The sequence below is a fragment of the Atractosteus spatula genome, unplaced genomic scaffold (assembly GCF_055471065.1).
Source record: "Atractosteus spatula isolate fAtrSpa1 unplaced genomic scaffold, fAtrSpa1.hap1 Scaffold_5, whole genome shotgun sequence".
Classification (NCBI taxonomy): Eukaryota; Metazoa; Chordata; class Actinopteri; order Semionotiformes; family Lepisosteidae; genus Atractosteus; species Atractosteus spatula.
Window position 1 is genome coordinate 353,740 of NW_028296879.1, and position 14,022 is coordinate 367,761.

Consider the following 14,022-nt stretch of genomic DNA (forward strand, 5'->3'; position numbering starts at 1 on the left):
ACAAGTTCTATACTACACCCTGGGAACTTCCGTTCCACTTCTTGCACTGTGGCCAAGCATGTCTTCGGTTTCACCTTTATCCGTTTCTGCCACTCCTGGCTTACTTCAACCGTCGTCCACTCCTCACAAATCTTGTTCTCCTTCCACGGTTGATGCCCCTCTGTGCACCCACTTTTACTTACACGCCCGCCCTTGCTCCCTCCTTTCCCAGTGCCCTCCACTATAACAGGCCTCTTCTTCCCACTTTTCCTCCCCCCCGCAGCCCCTGCAGGCCCTAAGGGTGGAAAATTCTCCTCAGTTAACTCAACTTCTGGCACCTTCACTGCAGATACAAAATCCCACGGTATACCCGGCAACGGTACTTCGATGTGCCCTGCCTTCTCCCATTCTATTCTACACTGTTTCGCATATGCTGCATGCTCCCTCTCAACATCACTATCTGTAAGGTCCCAGGCATGCGTTCTATCATCTTGGGCGTTACTACTTCCTCCTGTCACACATACATTTGTAACTGCCCCTCCCACCTCCTCAACTCTAGTCTCTACCACACGCCTCTCTGCTCGTTTATTGCCCGTACCAACCTCCCTCACCTCACTGCCACTAGATACCGCCCCGTCCTCGTTTATACCCATTTGTTTTCCCACCTTCTCTCTCGGACACCCCGCACTTTCTCCAACAGTCATACTTTCCACAACTTCCACCTTTGACATCTCTGCTTGTACTTCATCCGTCAACACCTCCACATGTTCACCAGTAACCCTCTCCATACTCCCACCCATCCCCTCCTTACCTACCTCCCTAACTACACTAACCTCCTGACTCCTAACACTCTCATCCCCCACGCCTTCCTTATCTTTCTTCATCCCCTCCTTTTCCTTCCCCCTCATGCCCCCCGCACACTCTCCTATAGCCATCCTAACTACATCCTCCACTTCCTGCCTCGTAACTTGTGTAACCTCCCTCACCTCCACCACTAACTCACAATTACCCCTCACCACACTCTCATCTACACCCTCCTTATCTGATGTCTTTATCACACTACCCCCTACTGGTCCATCTGCACCTAACCCTTCACGCAACTGGACCTCTTCCTCCTTACCCTCTACACCTACTCCTGCAGTTCCCATTTCATTTTTCCCCACCCTATCCACATCCTCCTCTTGCGCACTGTTTAACACCGCGTTCCCATCAGTGACCCTCTCCTTTCCTTCTAACTTATCTTGTTCAACCCTGACCTTCGTTCTTCCCACACAGTTCCTATATATGTGACCTGACTCCCCACAAGAAAAACATCGGACCTCTTTCCTACAATCCCTCAATACATGTCCCTGTTCCTTACACCGACTACAAAACACTGTTGTACATTTTGCAGCATAATGACCCAGAACCCCGCATTTCCTACATGCGAGGGGCTGCCCTGGGTAAACCAGGTATCCCCTCTCTGTCCCGATCTCAAAAAACGCGGGGGGGTGCAACACCCCTCCCTCTTCCGTACCCCCAAACCGTAACCTCATCCAGTAGATACGTTTGCCCGTCCAAACCCCCTCAGAGTCCAAATCCCTCTCCCCCTTCCCCTGCAACAACACAAATTCATTTAAAAACCCATCAATGTCCTCTTCTGAAACAAAGGGATCAAAAACAAAAACAGTCATTTTCCGTAAACTTCCGGCAAACATAGGATTCACACGGAAAAGGCTCAACGGGGCCTTTCCCTTTCTCTCCAAAATCTTCCTCCATAACTCAAAACAGAGCTCGCTCGAAACCAAAGTTAATTCAAAAACCCCGCGGTCACAATAGTCCTGCAAACATAGAATGTCCGACAGTTTCACCTCCAAAACTTCTTTCAATACAAAGGTCTTGAACTTATCTCTAGTCCAAGTCCCGGATTCTTCTCGGTCTCGCAAAGTGAAACGGATGGAGTCCTTCCGTCGCTCCTTCCTCGACCAAGGATGTCCCGCCTCCATCTCCAGCCGCAGATCCAAAGCACACTTCCAGGTCGCCAGAACACTCCACCACCGTCTCCCGTTCTCGTCCACTGGCCAGCAATTCCACTCGTCACCACCGACGTCTCGATCCTCCAAGCTCCAACCCAACGCTCAGCTCCTCCGGTCAATCCTTCTCCCGCTGCATCACTCCTTCCAGCCTTCCTTGTCCTCCCGCCGCCTTCCCGACCCTCTGACTAAGACCTCGGAATTGCGGGCTTGCCGGCTTAAACCTTGATCTTAGCCAAAAGGCCGAGAAGCGATGCCCGACGCCGGCCTTGGGCGGGCGCGCGGGCGTCCGGCTGGCGCGCAGCGGCGCAGGCCGACGCCTCTGGAGCCCGGTCCGCACGCGGCTGCCGGCCGCCCGGACTCCGCTCTCCCCCTCTCTTGCCTGCCTGCTTGCTCGCCTGCCTGCCCGCCAGTCCCGGGCGGGGGCCCTGCTCTTTGATCTCCTGTCAACGGCCCGACAACGACCGCAGCCGCGGGGGGCGCCAGCCGGCCGGCCTCCTTAGCTTAGGCCCCTCCCACCAGCAGCAGCCGTGCCGAGTGAGCTGCAAGCGAAAGCGGACCGTCGGCACCTGCGGGCAGAGGCAAGGGGCAGCGCTCTCTCGGGAGGGACGGGGACACACACACACCTGCCTGCCTGCCGAAAAAAAGAAAGAAAAGGTGTATATACTAAGTTTTTTGGAGGGAAAACGGCCGGCTGTCGAAAGGGGCCCGCCTGCAAGGACGGGGACACACACACACACACACACACACACACACACACACACACACACACAAGCCACGCCTGCCTCCCTGGAAAAAGGAGGAAAAAACTAAGTTTTTTGGAGGGAAAACGCACGGGAGCCGAAAAGGGGGCCGGCCTGCTTGCCGAGAGAGTCGAGGCGCGGGAAAGTGCACGGAGGGAGCACGGGAACGGGGAGGGGGAGAGAGAGAGACACAGAGACGCACAGATGGACGAGAGACGAGACCGGAGAGGAAGGAGCTCCGGTCCACCTCGCTTGCTTGCTAGCTACGTCTGTCTTTTCACCGCTGAGAGAAGGTAGTGCACCGTTCCCGGAGGCGCTGCAATACCGGGCCGATGCGTGGAGAGGACGGAGCAAGCTCCTGATCCAGCTCCCTGTTCCAAAAATCCGTTTAATATGTGGTCCCCCGATGGGGGACGTATCAGATATTAAACTGATAAGAACAGATACTACACTTGATCTTAGCCAAAAGGCCGAGAAGCGATGCCCGACGCCGGCCTTGGGCGGGCGCGCGGGCGTCCGGCTGGCGCGCAGCGGCGCAGGCCGACGCCTCTGGAGCCCGGTCCGCACGCGGCTGCCGGCCGCCCGGACTCCGCTCTCCCCCTCTCTTGCCTGCCTGCTTGCTCGCCTGCCTGCCCGCCAGTCCCGGGCGGGGGCCCTGCTCTTTGATCTCCTGTCAACGGCCCGACAACGACCGCAGCCGCGGGGGGCGCCAGCCGGCCGGCCTCCTTAGCTTAGGCCCCTCCCACCAGCAGCAGCCGTGCCGAGTGAGCTGCAAGCGAAAGCGGACCGTCGGCACCTGCGGGCAGAGGCAAGGGGCAGCGCTCTCTCGGGAGGGACGGGGACACACACACACCTGCCTGCCTGCCGAAAAAAAGAAAGAAAAGGTGTATATACTAAGTTTTTTGGAGGGAAAACGGCCGGCTGTCGAAAGGGGCCCGCCTGCAAGGACGGGGACACACACACACACACACACACACACACACACACACACACACACAAGCCACGCCTGCCTCCCTGGAAAAAGGAGGAAAAAACTAAGTTTTTTGGAGGGAAAACGCACGGGAGCCGAAAAGGGGGCCGGCCTGCTTGCCGAGAGAGTCGAGGCGCGGGAAAGTGCACGGAGGGAGCACGGGAACGGGGAGGGGGAGAGAGAGAGACACAGAGACGCACAGATGGACGAGAGACGAGACCGGAGAGGAAGGAGCTCCGGTCCACCTCGCTTGCTTGCTAGCTACGTCTGTCTTTTCACCGCTGAGAGAAGGTAGTGCACCGTTCCCGGAGGCGCTGCAATACCGGGCCGATGCGTGGAGAGGACGGAGCAAGCTCCTGATCCAGCTCCCTGTTCCAAAAATCCGTTTAATATGTGGTCCCCCGATGGGGGACGTATCAGATATTAAACTGATAAGAACAGATACTACACTTGATCTTAGCCAAAAGGCCGAGAAGCGATGCCCGACGCCGGCCTTGGGCGGGCGCGCGGGCGTCCGGCTGGCGCGCAGCGGCGCAGGCCGACGCCTCTGGAGCCCGGTCCGCACGCGGCTGCCGGCCGCCCGGACTCCGCTCTCCCCCTCTCTTGCCTGCCTGCTTGCTCGCCTGCCTGCCCGCCAGTCCCGGGCGGGGGCCCTGCTCTTTGATCTCCTGTCAACGGCCCGACAACGACCGCAGCCGCGGGGGGCGCCAGCCGGCCGGCCTCCTTAGCTTAGGCCCCTCCCACCAGCAGCAGCCGTGCCGAGTGAGCTGCAAGCGAAAGCGGACCGTCGGCACCTGCGGGCAGAGGCAAGGGGCAGCGCTCTCTCGGGAGGGACGGGGACACACACACACCTGCCTGCCTGCCGAAAAAAAGAAAGAAAAGGTGTATATACTAAGTTTTTTGGAGGGAAAACGGCCGGCTGTCGAAAGGGGCCCGCCTGCAAGGACGGGGACACACACACACACACACACACACACACACACAAGCCACGCCTGCCTCCCTGGAAAAAGGAGGAAAAAACTAAGTTTTTTGGAGGGAAAACGCACGGGAGCCGAAAAGGGGGCCGGCCTGCTTGCCGAGAGAGTCGAGGCGCGGGAAAGTGCACGGAGGGAGCACGGGAACGGGGAGGGGGAGAGAGAGAGACACAGAGACGCACAGATGGACGAGAGACGAGACCGGAGAGGAAGGAGCTCCGGTCCACCTCGCTTGCTTGCTAGCTACGTCTGTCTTTTCACCGCTGAGAGAAGGTAGTGCACCGTTCCCGGAGGCGCTGCAATACCGGGCCGATGCGTGGAGAGGACGGAGCAAGCTCCTGATCCAGCTCCCTGTTCCAAAAATCCGTTTAATATGTGGTCCCCCGATGGGGGACGTATCAGATATTAAACTGATAAGAACAGATACTACACTTGATCTTAGCCAAAAGGCCGAGAAGCGATGCCCGACGCCGGCCTTGGGCGGGCGCGCGGGCGTCCGGCTGGCGCGCAGCGGCGCAGGCCGACGCCTCTGGAGCCCGGTCCGCACGCGGCTGCCGGCCGCCCGGACTCCGCTCTCCCCCTCTCTTGCCTGCCTGCTTGCTCGCCTGCCTGCCCGCCAGTCCCGGGCGGGGGCCCTGCTCTTTGATCTCCTGTCAACGGCCCGACAACGACCGCAGCCGCGGGGGGCGCCAGCCGGCCGGCCTCCTTAGCTTAGGCCCCTCCCACCAGCAGCAGCCGTGCCGAGTGAGCTGCAAGCGAAAGCGGACCGTCGGCACCTGCGGGCAGAGGCAAGGGGCAGCGCTCTCTCGGGAGGGACGGGGACACACACACACCTGCCTGCCTGCCGAAAAAAAGAAAGAAAAGGTGTATATACTAAGTTTTTTGGAGGGAAAACGGCCGGCTGTCGAAAGGGGCCCGCCTGCAAGGACGGGGACACACACACACACACACACACACACACACACACACACACACACACAAGCCACGCCTGCCTCCCTGGAAAAAGGAGGAAAAAACTAAGTTTTTTGGAGGGAAAACGCACGGGAGCCGAAAAGGGGGCCGGCCTGCTTGCCGAGAGAGTCGAGGCGCGGGAAAGTGCACGGAGGGAGCACGGGAACGGGGAGGGGGAGAGAGAGAGACACAGAGACGCACAGATGGACGAGAGACGAGACCGGAGAGGAAGGAGCTCCGGTCCACCTCGCTTGCTTGCTAGCTACGTCTGTCTTTTCACCGCTGAGAGAAGGTAGTGCACCGTTCCCGGAGGCGCTGCAATACCGGGCCGATGCGTGGAGAGGACGGAGCAAGCTCCTGATCCAGCTCCCTGTTCCAAAAATCCGTTTAATATGTGGTCCCCCGATGGGGGACGTATCAGATATTAAACTGATAAGAACAGATACTACACTTGATCTTAGCCAAAAGGCCGAGAAGCGATGCCCGACGCCGGCCTTGGGCGGGCGCGCGGGCGTCCGGCTGGCGCGCAGCGGCGCAGGCCGACGCCTCTGGAGCCCGGTCCGCACGCGGCTGCCGGCCGCCCGGACTCCGCTCTCCCCCTCTCTTGCCTGCCTGCTTGCTCGCCTGCCTGCCCGCCAGTCCCGGGCGGGGGCCCTGCTCTTTGATCTCCTGTCAACGGCCCGACAACGACCGCAGCCGCGGGGGGCGCCAGCCGGCCGGCCTCCTTAGCTTAGGCCCCTCCCACCAGCAGCAGCCGTGCCGAGTGAGCTGCAAGCGAAAGCGGACCGTCGGCACCTGCGGGCAGAGGCAAGGGGCAGCGCTCTCTCGGGAGGGACGGGGACACACACACACCTGCCTGCCTGCCGAAAAAAAGAAAGAAAAGGTGTATATACTAAGTTTTTTGGAGGGAAAACGGCCGGCTGTCGAAAGGGGCCCGCCTGCAAGGACGGGGACACACACACACACACACACACACACACACACACACACACACACAAGCCACGCCTGCCTCCCTGGAAAAAGGAGGAAAAAACTAAGTTTTTTGGAGGGAAAACGCACGGGAGCCGAAAAGGGGGCCGGCCTGCTTGCCGAGAGAGTCGAGGCGCGGGAAAGTGCACGGAGGGAGCACGGGAACGGGGAGGGGGAGAGAGAGAGACACAGAGACGCACAGATGGACGAGAGACGAGACCGGAGAGGAAGGAGCTCCGGTCCACCTCGCTTGCTTGCTAGCTACGTCTGTCTTTTCACCGCTGAGAGAAGGTAGTGCACCGTTCCCGGAGGCGCTGCAATACCGGGCCGATGCGTGGAGAGGACGGAGCAAGCTCCTGATCCAGCTCCCTGTTCCAAAAATCCGTTTAATATGTGGTCCCCCGATGGGGGACGTATCAGATATTAAACTGATAAGAACAGATACTACACTTGATCTTAGCCAAAAGGCCGAGAAGCGATGCCCGACGCCGGCCTTGGGCGGGCGCGCGGGCGTCCGGCTGGCGCGCAGCGGCGCAGGCCGACGCCTCTGGAGCCCGGTCCGCACGCGGCTGCCGGCCGCCCGGACTCCGCTCTCCCCCTCTCTTGCCTGCCTGCTTGCTCGCCTGCCTGCCCGCCAGTCCCGGGCGGGGGCCCTGCTCTTTGATCTCCTGTCAACGGCCCGACAACGACCGCAGCCGCGGGGGGCGCCAGCCGGCCGGCCTCCTTAGCTTAGGCCCCTCCCACCAGCAGCAGCCGTGCCGAGTGAGCTGCAAGCGAAAGCGGACCGTCGGCACCTGCGGGCAGAGGCAAGGGGCAGCGCTCTCTCGGGAGGGACGGGGACACACACACACCTGCCTGCCTGCCGAAAAAAAGAAAGAAAAGGTGTATATACTAAGTTTTTTGGAGGGAAAACGGCCGGCTGTCGAAAGGGGCCCGCCTGCAAGGACGGGGACACACACACACACACACACACACACACACACACACACACACACAAGCCACGCCTGCCTCCCTGGAAAAAGGAGGAAAAAACTAAGTTTTTTGGAGGGAAAACGCACGGGAGCCGAAAAGGGGGCCGGCCTGCTTGCCGAGAGAGTCGAGGCGCGGGAAAGTGCACGGAGGGAGCACGGGAACGGGGAGGGGGAGAGAGAGAGACACAGAGACGCACAGATGGACGAGAGACGAGACCGGAGAGGAAGGAGCTCCGGTCCACCTCGCTTGCTTGCTAGCTACGTCTGTCTTTTCACCGCTGAGAGAAGGTAGTGCACCGTTCCCGGAGGCGCTGCAATACCGGGCCGATGCGTGGAGAGGACGGAGCAAGCTCCTGATCCAGCTCCCTGTTCCAAAAATCCGTTTAATATGTGGTCCCCCGATGGGGGACGTATCAGATATTAAACTGATAAGAACAGATACTACACTTGATCTTAGCCAAAAGGCCGAGAAGCGATGCCCGACGCCGGCCTTGGGCGGGCGCGCGGGCGTCCGGCTGGCGCGCAGCGGCGCAGGCCGACGCCTCTGGAGCCCGGTCCGCACGCGGCTGCCGGCCGCCCGGACTCCGCTCTCCCCCTCTCTTGCCTGCCTGCTTGCTCGCCTGCCTGCCCGCCAGTCCCGGGCGGGGGCCCTGCTCTTTGATCTCCTGTCAACGGCCCGACAACGACCGCAGCCGCGGGGGGCGCCAGCCGGCCGGCCTCCTTAGCTTAGGCCCCTCCCACCAGCAGCAGCCGTGCCGAGTGAGCTGCAAGCGAAAGCGGACCGTCGGCACCTGCGGGCAGAGGCAAGGGGCAGCGCTCTCTCGGGAGGGACGGGGACACACACACACCTGCCTGCCTGCCGAAAAAAAGAAAGAAAAGGTGTATATACTAAGTTTTTTGGAGGGAAAACGGCCGGCTGTCGAAAGGGGCCCGCCTGCAAGGACGGGGACACACACACACACACACACACACACACACACACACACACACACAAGCCACGCCTGCCTCCCTGGAAAAAGGAGGAAAAAACTAAGTTTTTTGGAGGGAAAACGCACGGGAGCCGAAAAGGGGGCCGGCCTGCTTGCCGAGAGAGTCGAGGCGCGGGAAAGTGCACGGAGGGAGCACGGGAACGGGGAGGGGGAGAGAGAGAGACACAGAGACGCACAGATGGACGAGAGACGAGACCGGAGAGGAAGGAGCTCCGGTCCACCTCGCTTGCTTGCTAGCTACGTCTGTCTTTTCACCGCTGAGAGAAGGTAGTGCACCGTTCCCGGAGGCGCTGCAATACCGGGCCGATGCGTGGAGAGGACGGAGCAAGCTCCTGATCCAGCTCCCTGTTCCAAAAATCCGTTTAATATGTGGTCCCCCGATGGGGGACGTATCAGATATTAAACTGATAAGAACAGATACTACACTTGATCTTAGCCAAAAGGCCGAGAAGCGATGCCCGACGCCGGCCTTGGGCGGGCGCGCGGGCGTCCGGCTGGCGCGCAGCGGCGCAGGCCGACGCCTCTGGAGCCCGGTCCGCACGCGGCTGCCGGCCGCCCGGACTCCGCTCTCCCCCTCTCTTGCCTGCCTGCTTGCTCGCCTGCCTGCCCGCCAGTCCCGGGCGGGGGCCCTGCTCTTTGATCTCCTGTCAACGGCCCGACAACGACCGCAGCCGCGGGGGGCGCCAGCCGGCCGGCCTCCTTAGCTTAGGCCCCTCCCACCAGCAGCAGCCGTGCCGAGTGAGCTGCAAGCGAAAGCGGACCGTCGGCACCTGCGGGCAGAGGCAAGGGGCAGCGCTCTCTCGGGAGGGACGGGGACACACACACACCTGCCTGCCTGCCGAAAAAAAGAAAGAAAAGGTGTATATACTAAGTTTTTTGGAGGGAAAACGGCCGGCTGTCGAAAGGGGCCCGCCTGCAAGGACGGGGACACACACACACACACACACACACACACACACACACACACACACACAAGCCACGCCTGCCTCCCTGGAAAAAGGAGGAAAAAACTAAGTTTTTTGGAGGGAAAACGCACGGGAGCCGAAAAGGGGGCCGGCCTGCTTGCCGAGAGAGTCGAGGCGCGGGAAAGTGCACGGAGGGAGCACGGGAACGGGGAGGGGGAGAGAGAGAGACACAGAGACGCACAGATGGACGAGAGACGAGACCGGAGAGGAAGGAGCTCCGGTCCACCTCGCTTGCTTGCTAGCTACGTCTGTCTTTCACCGCTGAGAGAAGGTAGTGCACCGTTCCCGGAGGCGCTGCAATACCGGGCCGATGCGTGGAGAGGACGGAGCAAGCTCCTGATCCAGCTCCCTGTTCCAAAAATCCGTTTAATATGTGGTCCCCCGATGGGGGACGTATCAGATATTAAACTGATAAGAACAGATACTACACTTGATCTTAGCCAAAAGGCCGAGAAGCGATGCCCGACGCCGGCCTTGGGCGGGCGCGCGGGCGTCCGGCTGGCGCGCAGCGGCGCAGGCCGACGCCTCTGGAGCCCGGTCCGCACGCGGCTGCCGGCCGCCCGGACTCCGCTCTCCCCCTCTCTTGCCTGCCTGCTTGCTCGCCTGCCTGCCCGCCAGTCCCGGGCGGGGGCCCTGCTCTTTGATCTCCTGTCAACGGCCCGACAACGACCGCAGCCGCGGGGGGCGCCAGCCGGCCGGCCTCCTTAGCTTAGGCCCCTCCCACCAGCAGCAGCCGTGCCGAGTGAGCTGCAAGCGAAAGCGGACCGTCGGCACCTGCGGGCAGAGGCAAGGGGCAGCGCTCTCTCGGGAGGGACGGGGACACACACACACCTGCCTGCCTGCCGAAAAAAAGAAAGAAAAGGTGTATATACTAAGTTTTTTGGAGGGAAAACGGCCGGCTGTCGAAAGGGGCCCGCCTGCAAGGACGGGGACACACACACACACACACACACACACACACACACACACACACACACAAGCCACGCCTGCCTCCCTGGAAAAAGGAGGAAAAAACTAAGTTTTTTGGAGGGAAAACGCACGGGAGCCGAAAAGGGGGCCGGCCTGCTTGCCGAGAGAGTCGAGGCGCGGGAAAGTGCACGGAGGGAGCACGGGAACGGGGAGGGGGAGAGAGAGAGACACAGAGACGCACAGATGGACGAGAGACGAGACCGGAGAGGAAGGAGCTCCGGTCCACCTCGCTTGCTTGCTAGCTACGTCTGTCTTTTCACCGCTGAGAGAAGGTAGTGCACCGTTCCCGGAGGCGCTGCAATACCGGGCCGATGCGTGGAGAGGACGGAGCAAGCTCCTGATCCAGCTCCCTGTTCCAAAAATCCGTTTAATATGTGGTCCCCCGATGGGGGACGTATCAGATATTAAACTGATAAGAACAGATACTACACTTGATCTTAGCCAAAAGGCCGAGAAGCGATGCCCGACGCCGGCCTTGGGCGGGCGCGCGGGCGTCCGGCTGGCGCGCAGCGGCGCAGGCCGACGCCTCTGGAGCCCGGTCCGCACGCGGCTGCCGGCCGCCCGGACTCCGCTCTCCCCCTCTCTTGCCTGCCTGCTTGCTCGCCTGCCTGCCCGCCAGTCCCGGGCGGGGGCCCTGCTCTTTGATCTCCTGTCAACGGCCCGACAACGACCGCAGCCGCGGGGGGCGCCAGCCGGCCGGCCTCCTTAGCTTAGGCCCCTCCCACCAGCAGCAGCCGTGCCGAGTGAGCTGCAAGCGAAAGCGGACCGTCGGCACCTGCGGGCAGAGGCAAGGGGCAGCGCTCTCTCGGGAGGGACGGGGACACACACACACCTGCCTGCCTGCCGAAAAAAAGAAAGAAAAGGTGTATATACTAAGTTTTTTGGAGGGAAAACGGCCGGCTGTCGAAAGGGGCCCGCCTGCAAGGACGGGGACACACACACACACACACACACACACACACACACACACACACACAAGCCACGCCTGCCTCCCTGGAAAAAGGAGGAAAAAACTAAGTTTTTTGGAGGGAAAACGCACGGGAGCCGAAAAGGGGGCCGGCCTGCTTGCCGAGAGAGTCGAGGCGCGGGAAAGTGCACGGAGGGAGCACGGGAACGGGGAGGGGGAGAGAGAGAGACACAGAGACGCACAGATGGACGAGAGACGAGACCGGAGAGGAAGGAGCTCCGGTCCACCTCGCTTGCTTGCTAGCTACGTCTGTCTTTTCACCGCTGAGAGAAGGTAGTGCACCGTTCCCGGAGGCGCTGCAATACCGGGCCGATGCGTGGAGAGGACGGAGCAAGCTCCTGATCCAGCTCCCTGTTCCAAAAATCCGTTTAATATGTGGTCCCCCGATGGGGGACGTATCAGATATTAAACTGATAAGAACAGATACTACACTTGATCTTAGCCAAAAGGCCGAGAAGCGATGCCCGACGCCGGCCTTGGGCGGGCGCGCGGGCGTCCGGCTGGCGCGCAGCGGCGCAGGCCGACGCCTCTGGAGCCCGGTCCGCACGCGGCTGCCGGCCGCCCGGACTCCGCTCTCCCCCTCTCTTGCCTGCCTGCTTGCTCGCCTGCCTGCCCGCCAGTCCCGGGCGGGGGCCCTGCTCTTTGATCTCCTGTCAACGGCCCGACAACGACCGCAGCCGCGGGGGGCGCCAGCCGGCCGGCCTCCTTAGCTTAGGCCCCTCCCACCAGCAGCAGCCGTGCCGAGTGAGCTGCAAGCGAAAGCGGACCGTCGGCACCTGCGGGCAGAGGCAAGGGGCAGCGCTCTCTCGGGAGGGACGGGGACACACACACACCTGCCTGCCTGCCGAAAAAAAGAAAGAAAAGGTGTATATACTAAGTTTTTTGGAGGGAAAACGGCCGGCTGTCGAAAGGGGCCCGCCTGCAAGGACGGGGACACACACACACACACACACACACACACACACACACACACACACAAGCCACGCCTGCCTCCCTGGAAAAAGGAGGAAAAAACTAAGTTTTTTGGAGGGAAAACGCACGGGAGCCGAAAAGGGGGCCGGCCTGCTTGCCGAGAGAGTCGAGGCGCGGGAAAGTGCACGGAGGGAGCACGGGAACGGGGAGGGGGAGAGAGAGAGACACAGAGACGCACAGATGGACGAGAGACGAGACCGGAGAGGAAGGAGCTCCGGTCCACCTCGCTTGCTTGCTAGCTACGTCTGTCTTTTCACCGCTGAGAGAAGGTAGTGCACCGTTCCCGGAGGCGCTGCAATACCGGGCCGATGCGTGGAGAGGACGGAGCAAGCTCCTGATCCAGCTCCCTGTTCCAAAAATCCGTTTAATATGTGGTCCCCCGATGGGGGACGTATCAGATATTAAACTGATAAGAACAGATACTACACTTGATCTTAGCCAAAAGGCCGAGAAGCGATGCCCGACGCCGGCCTTGGGCGGGCGCGCGGGCGTCCGGCTGGCGCGCAGCGGCGCAGGCCGACGCCTCTGGAGCCCGGTCCGCACGCGGCTGCCGGCCGCCCGGACTCCGCTCTCCCCCTCTCTTGCCTGCCTGCTTGCTCGCCTGCCTGCCCGCCAGTCCCGGGCGGGGGCCCTGCTCTTTGATCTCCTGTCAACGGCCCGACAACGACCGCAGCCGCGGGGGGCGCCAGCCGGCCGGCCTCCTTAGCTTAGGCCCCTCCCACCAGCAGCAGCCGTGCCGAGTGAGCTGCAAGCGAAAGCGGACCGTCGGCACCTGCGGGCAGAGGCAAGGGGCAGCGCTCTCTCGGGAGGGACGGGGACACACACACACCTGCCTGCCTGCCGAAAAAAAGAAAGAAAAGGTGTATATACTAAGTTTTTTGGAGGGAAAACGGCCGGCTGTCGAAAGGGGCCCGCCTGCAAGGACGGGGACACACACACACACACACACACACACACACACACACACACACACACAAGCCACGCCTGCCTCCCTGGAAAAAGGAGGAAAAAACTAAGTTTTTTGGAGGGAAAACGCACGGGAGCCGAAAAGGGGGCCGGCCTGCTTGCCGAGAGAGTCGAGGCGCGGGAAAGTGCACGGAGGGAGCACGGGAACGGGGAGGGGGAGAGAGAGAGACACAGAGACGCACAGATGGACGAGAGACGAGACCGGAGAGGAAGGAGCTCCGGTCCACCTCGCTTGCTTGCTAGCTACGTCTGTCTTTTCACCGCTGAGAGAAGGTAGTGCACCGTTCCCGGAGGCGCTGCAATACCGGGCCGATGCGTGGAGAGGACGGAGCAAGCTCCTGATCCAGCTCCCTGTTCCAAAAATCCGTTTAATATGTGGTCCCCCGATGGGGGACGTATCAGATATTAAACTGATAAGAACAGATACTACACTTGATCTTAGCCAAAAGGCCGAGAAGCGATGCCCGACGCCGGCCTTGGGCGGGCGCGCGGGCGTCCGGCTGGCGCGCAGCGGCGCAGGCCGACGCCTCTGGAGCCCGGTCCGCACGCGGCTGCCGGCCGCCCGGACTCCGCTCTCCCCCTCTCTTGCCTGCCTGCTTGCTCGCCTGCCTGCCCGCCAGTCCCG

At 61.4% G+C, this 14,022-nt stretch overlaps 12 non-coding genes across 12 annotated transcripts; all 12 read right to left on the reverse strand.

The window, feature by feature from the left end:
• Nucleotides 1-3,025: 3,025 nt before the first annotated feature.
• LOC148806543 (U2 spliceosomal RNA) lies at nucleotides 3,026-3,216 on the reverse strand. The gene has a single exon (XR_016089349.1). It is a non-coding gene; the product is annotated as a U2 spliceosomal RNA (small nuclear RNA).
• A 777-nt stretch (nucleotides 3,217-3,993) lies between these two features.
• Nucleotides 3,994-4,184, reverse strand: LOC148806544 (U2 spliceosomal RNA). The gene has a single exon (XR_016089350.1). It is a non-coding gene; the product is annotated as a U2 spliceosomal RNA (small nuclear RNA).
• A 765-nt stretch (nucleotides 4,185-4,949) lies between these two features.
• On the reverse strand, nucleotides 4,950-5,140 carry LOC148806545 (U2 spliceosomal RNA). The gene has a single exon (XR_016089351.1). It is a non-coding gene; the product is annotated as a U2 spliceosomal RNA (small nuclear RNA).
• A 779-nt stretch (nucleotides 5,141-5,919) lies between these two features.
• Nucleotides 5,920-6,110, reverse strand: LOC148806546 (U2 spliceosomal RNA). The gene has a single exon (XR_016089352.1). It is a non-coding gene; the product is annotated as a U2 spliceosomal RNA (small nuclear RNA).
• Nucleotides 6,111-6,887: 777 nt separating this feature from the next.
• Nucleotides 6,888-7,078, reverse strand: LOC148806547 (U2 spliceosomal RNA). Its single transcript, XR_016089354.1, has one exon. It is a non-coding gene; the product is annotated as a U2 spliceosomal RNA (small nuclear RNA).
• A 777-nt stretch (nucleotides 7,079-7,855) lies between these two features.
• LOC148806548 (U2 spliceosomal RNA) lies at nucleotides 7,856-8,046 on the reverse strand. Its single transcript, XR_016089355.1, has one exon. It is a non-coding gene; the product is annotated as a U2 spliceosomal RNA (small nuclear RNA).
• Nucleotides 8,047-8,823: 777 nt separating this feature from the next.
• Nucleotides 8,824-9,014, reverse strand: LOC148806549 (U2 spliceosomal RNA). Its single transcript, XR_016089356.1, has one exon. It is a non-coding gene; the product is annotated as a U2 spliceosomal RNA (small nuclear RNA).
• A 778-nt stretch (nucleotides 9,015-9,792) lies between these two features.
• Nucleotides 9,793-9,983, reverse strand: LOC148806550 (U2 spliceosomal RNA). The gene has a single exon (XR_016089357.1). It is a non-coding gene; the product is annotated as a U2 spliceosomal RNA (small nuclear RNA).
• A 779-nt stretch (nucleotides 9,984-10,762) lies between these two features.
• LOC148806551 (U2 spliceosomal RNA) lies at nucleotides 10,763-10,953 on the reverse strand. Its single transcript, XR_016089358.1, has one exon. It is a non-coding gene; the product is annotated as a U2 spliceosomal RNA (small nuclear RNA).
• A 777-nt stretch (nucleotides 10,954-11,730) lies between these two features.
• On the reverse strand, nucleotides 11,731-11,921 carry LOC148806552 (U2 spliceosomal RNA). The gene has a single exon (XR_016089360.1). It is a non-coding gene; the product is annotated as a U2 spliceosomal RNA (small nuclear RNA).
• A 777-nt stretch (nucleotides 11,922-12,698) lies between these two features.
• LOC148806553 (U2 spliceosomal RNA) lies at nucleotides 12,699-12,889 on the reverse strand. Its single transcript, XR_016089361.1, has one exon. It is a non-coding gene; the product is annotated as a U2 spliceosomal RNA (small nuclear RNA).
• A 779-nt stretch (nucleotides 12,890-13,668) lies between these two features.
• Nucleotides 13,669-13,859, reverse strand: LOC148806554 (U2 spliceosomal RNA). The gene has a single exon (XR_016089362.1). It is a non-coding gene; the product is annotated as a U2 spliceosomal RNA (small nuclear RNA).
• Nucleotides 13,860-14,022: the final 163 nt, after the last annotated feature.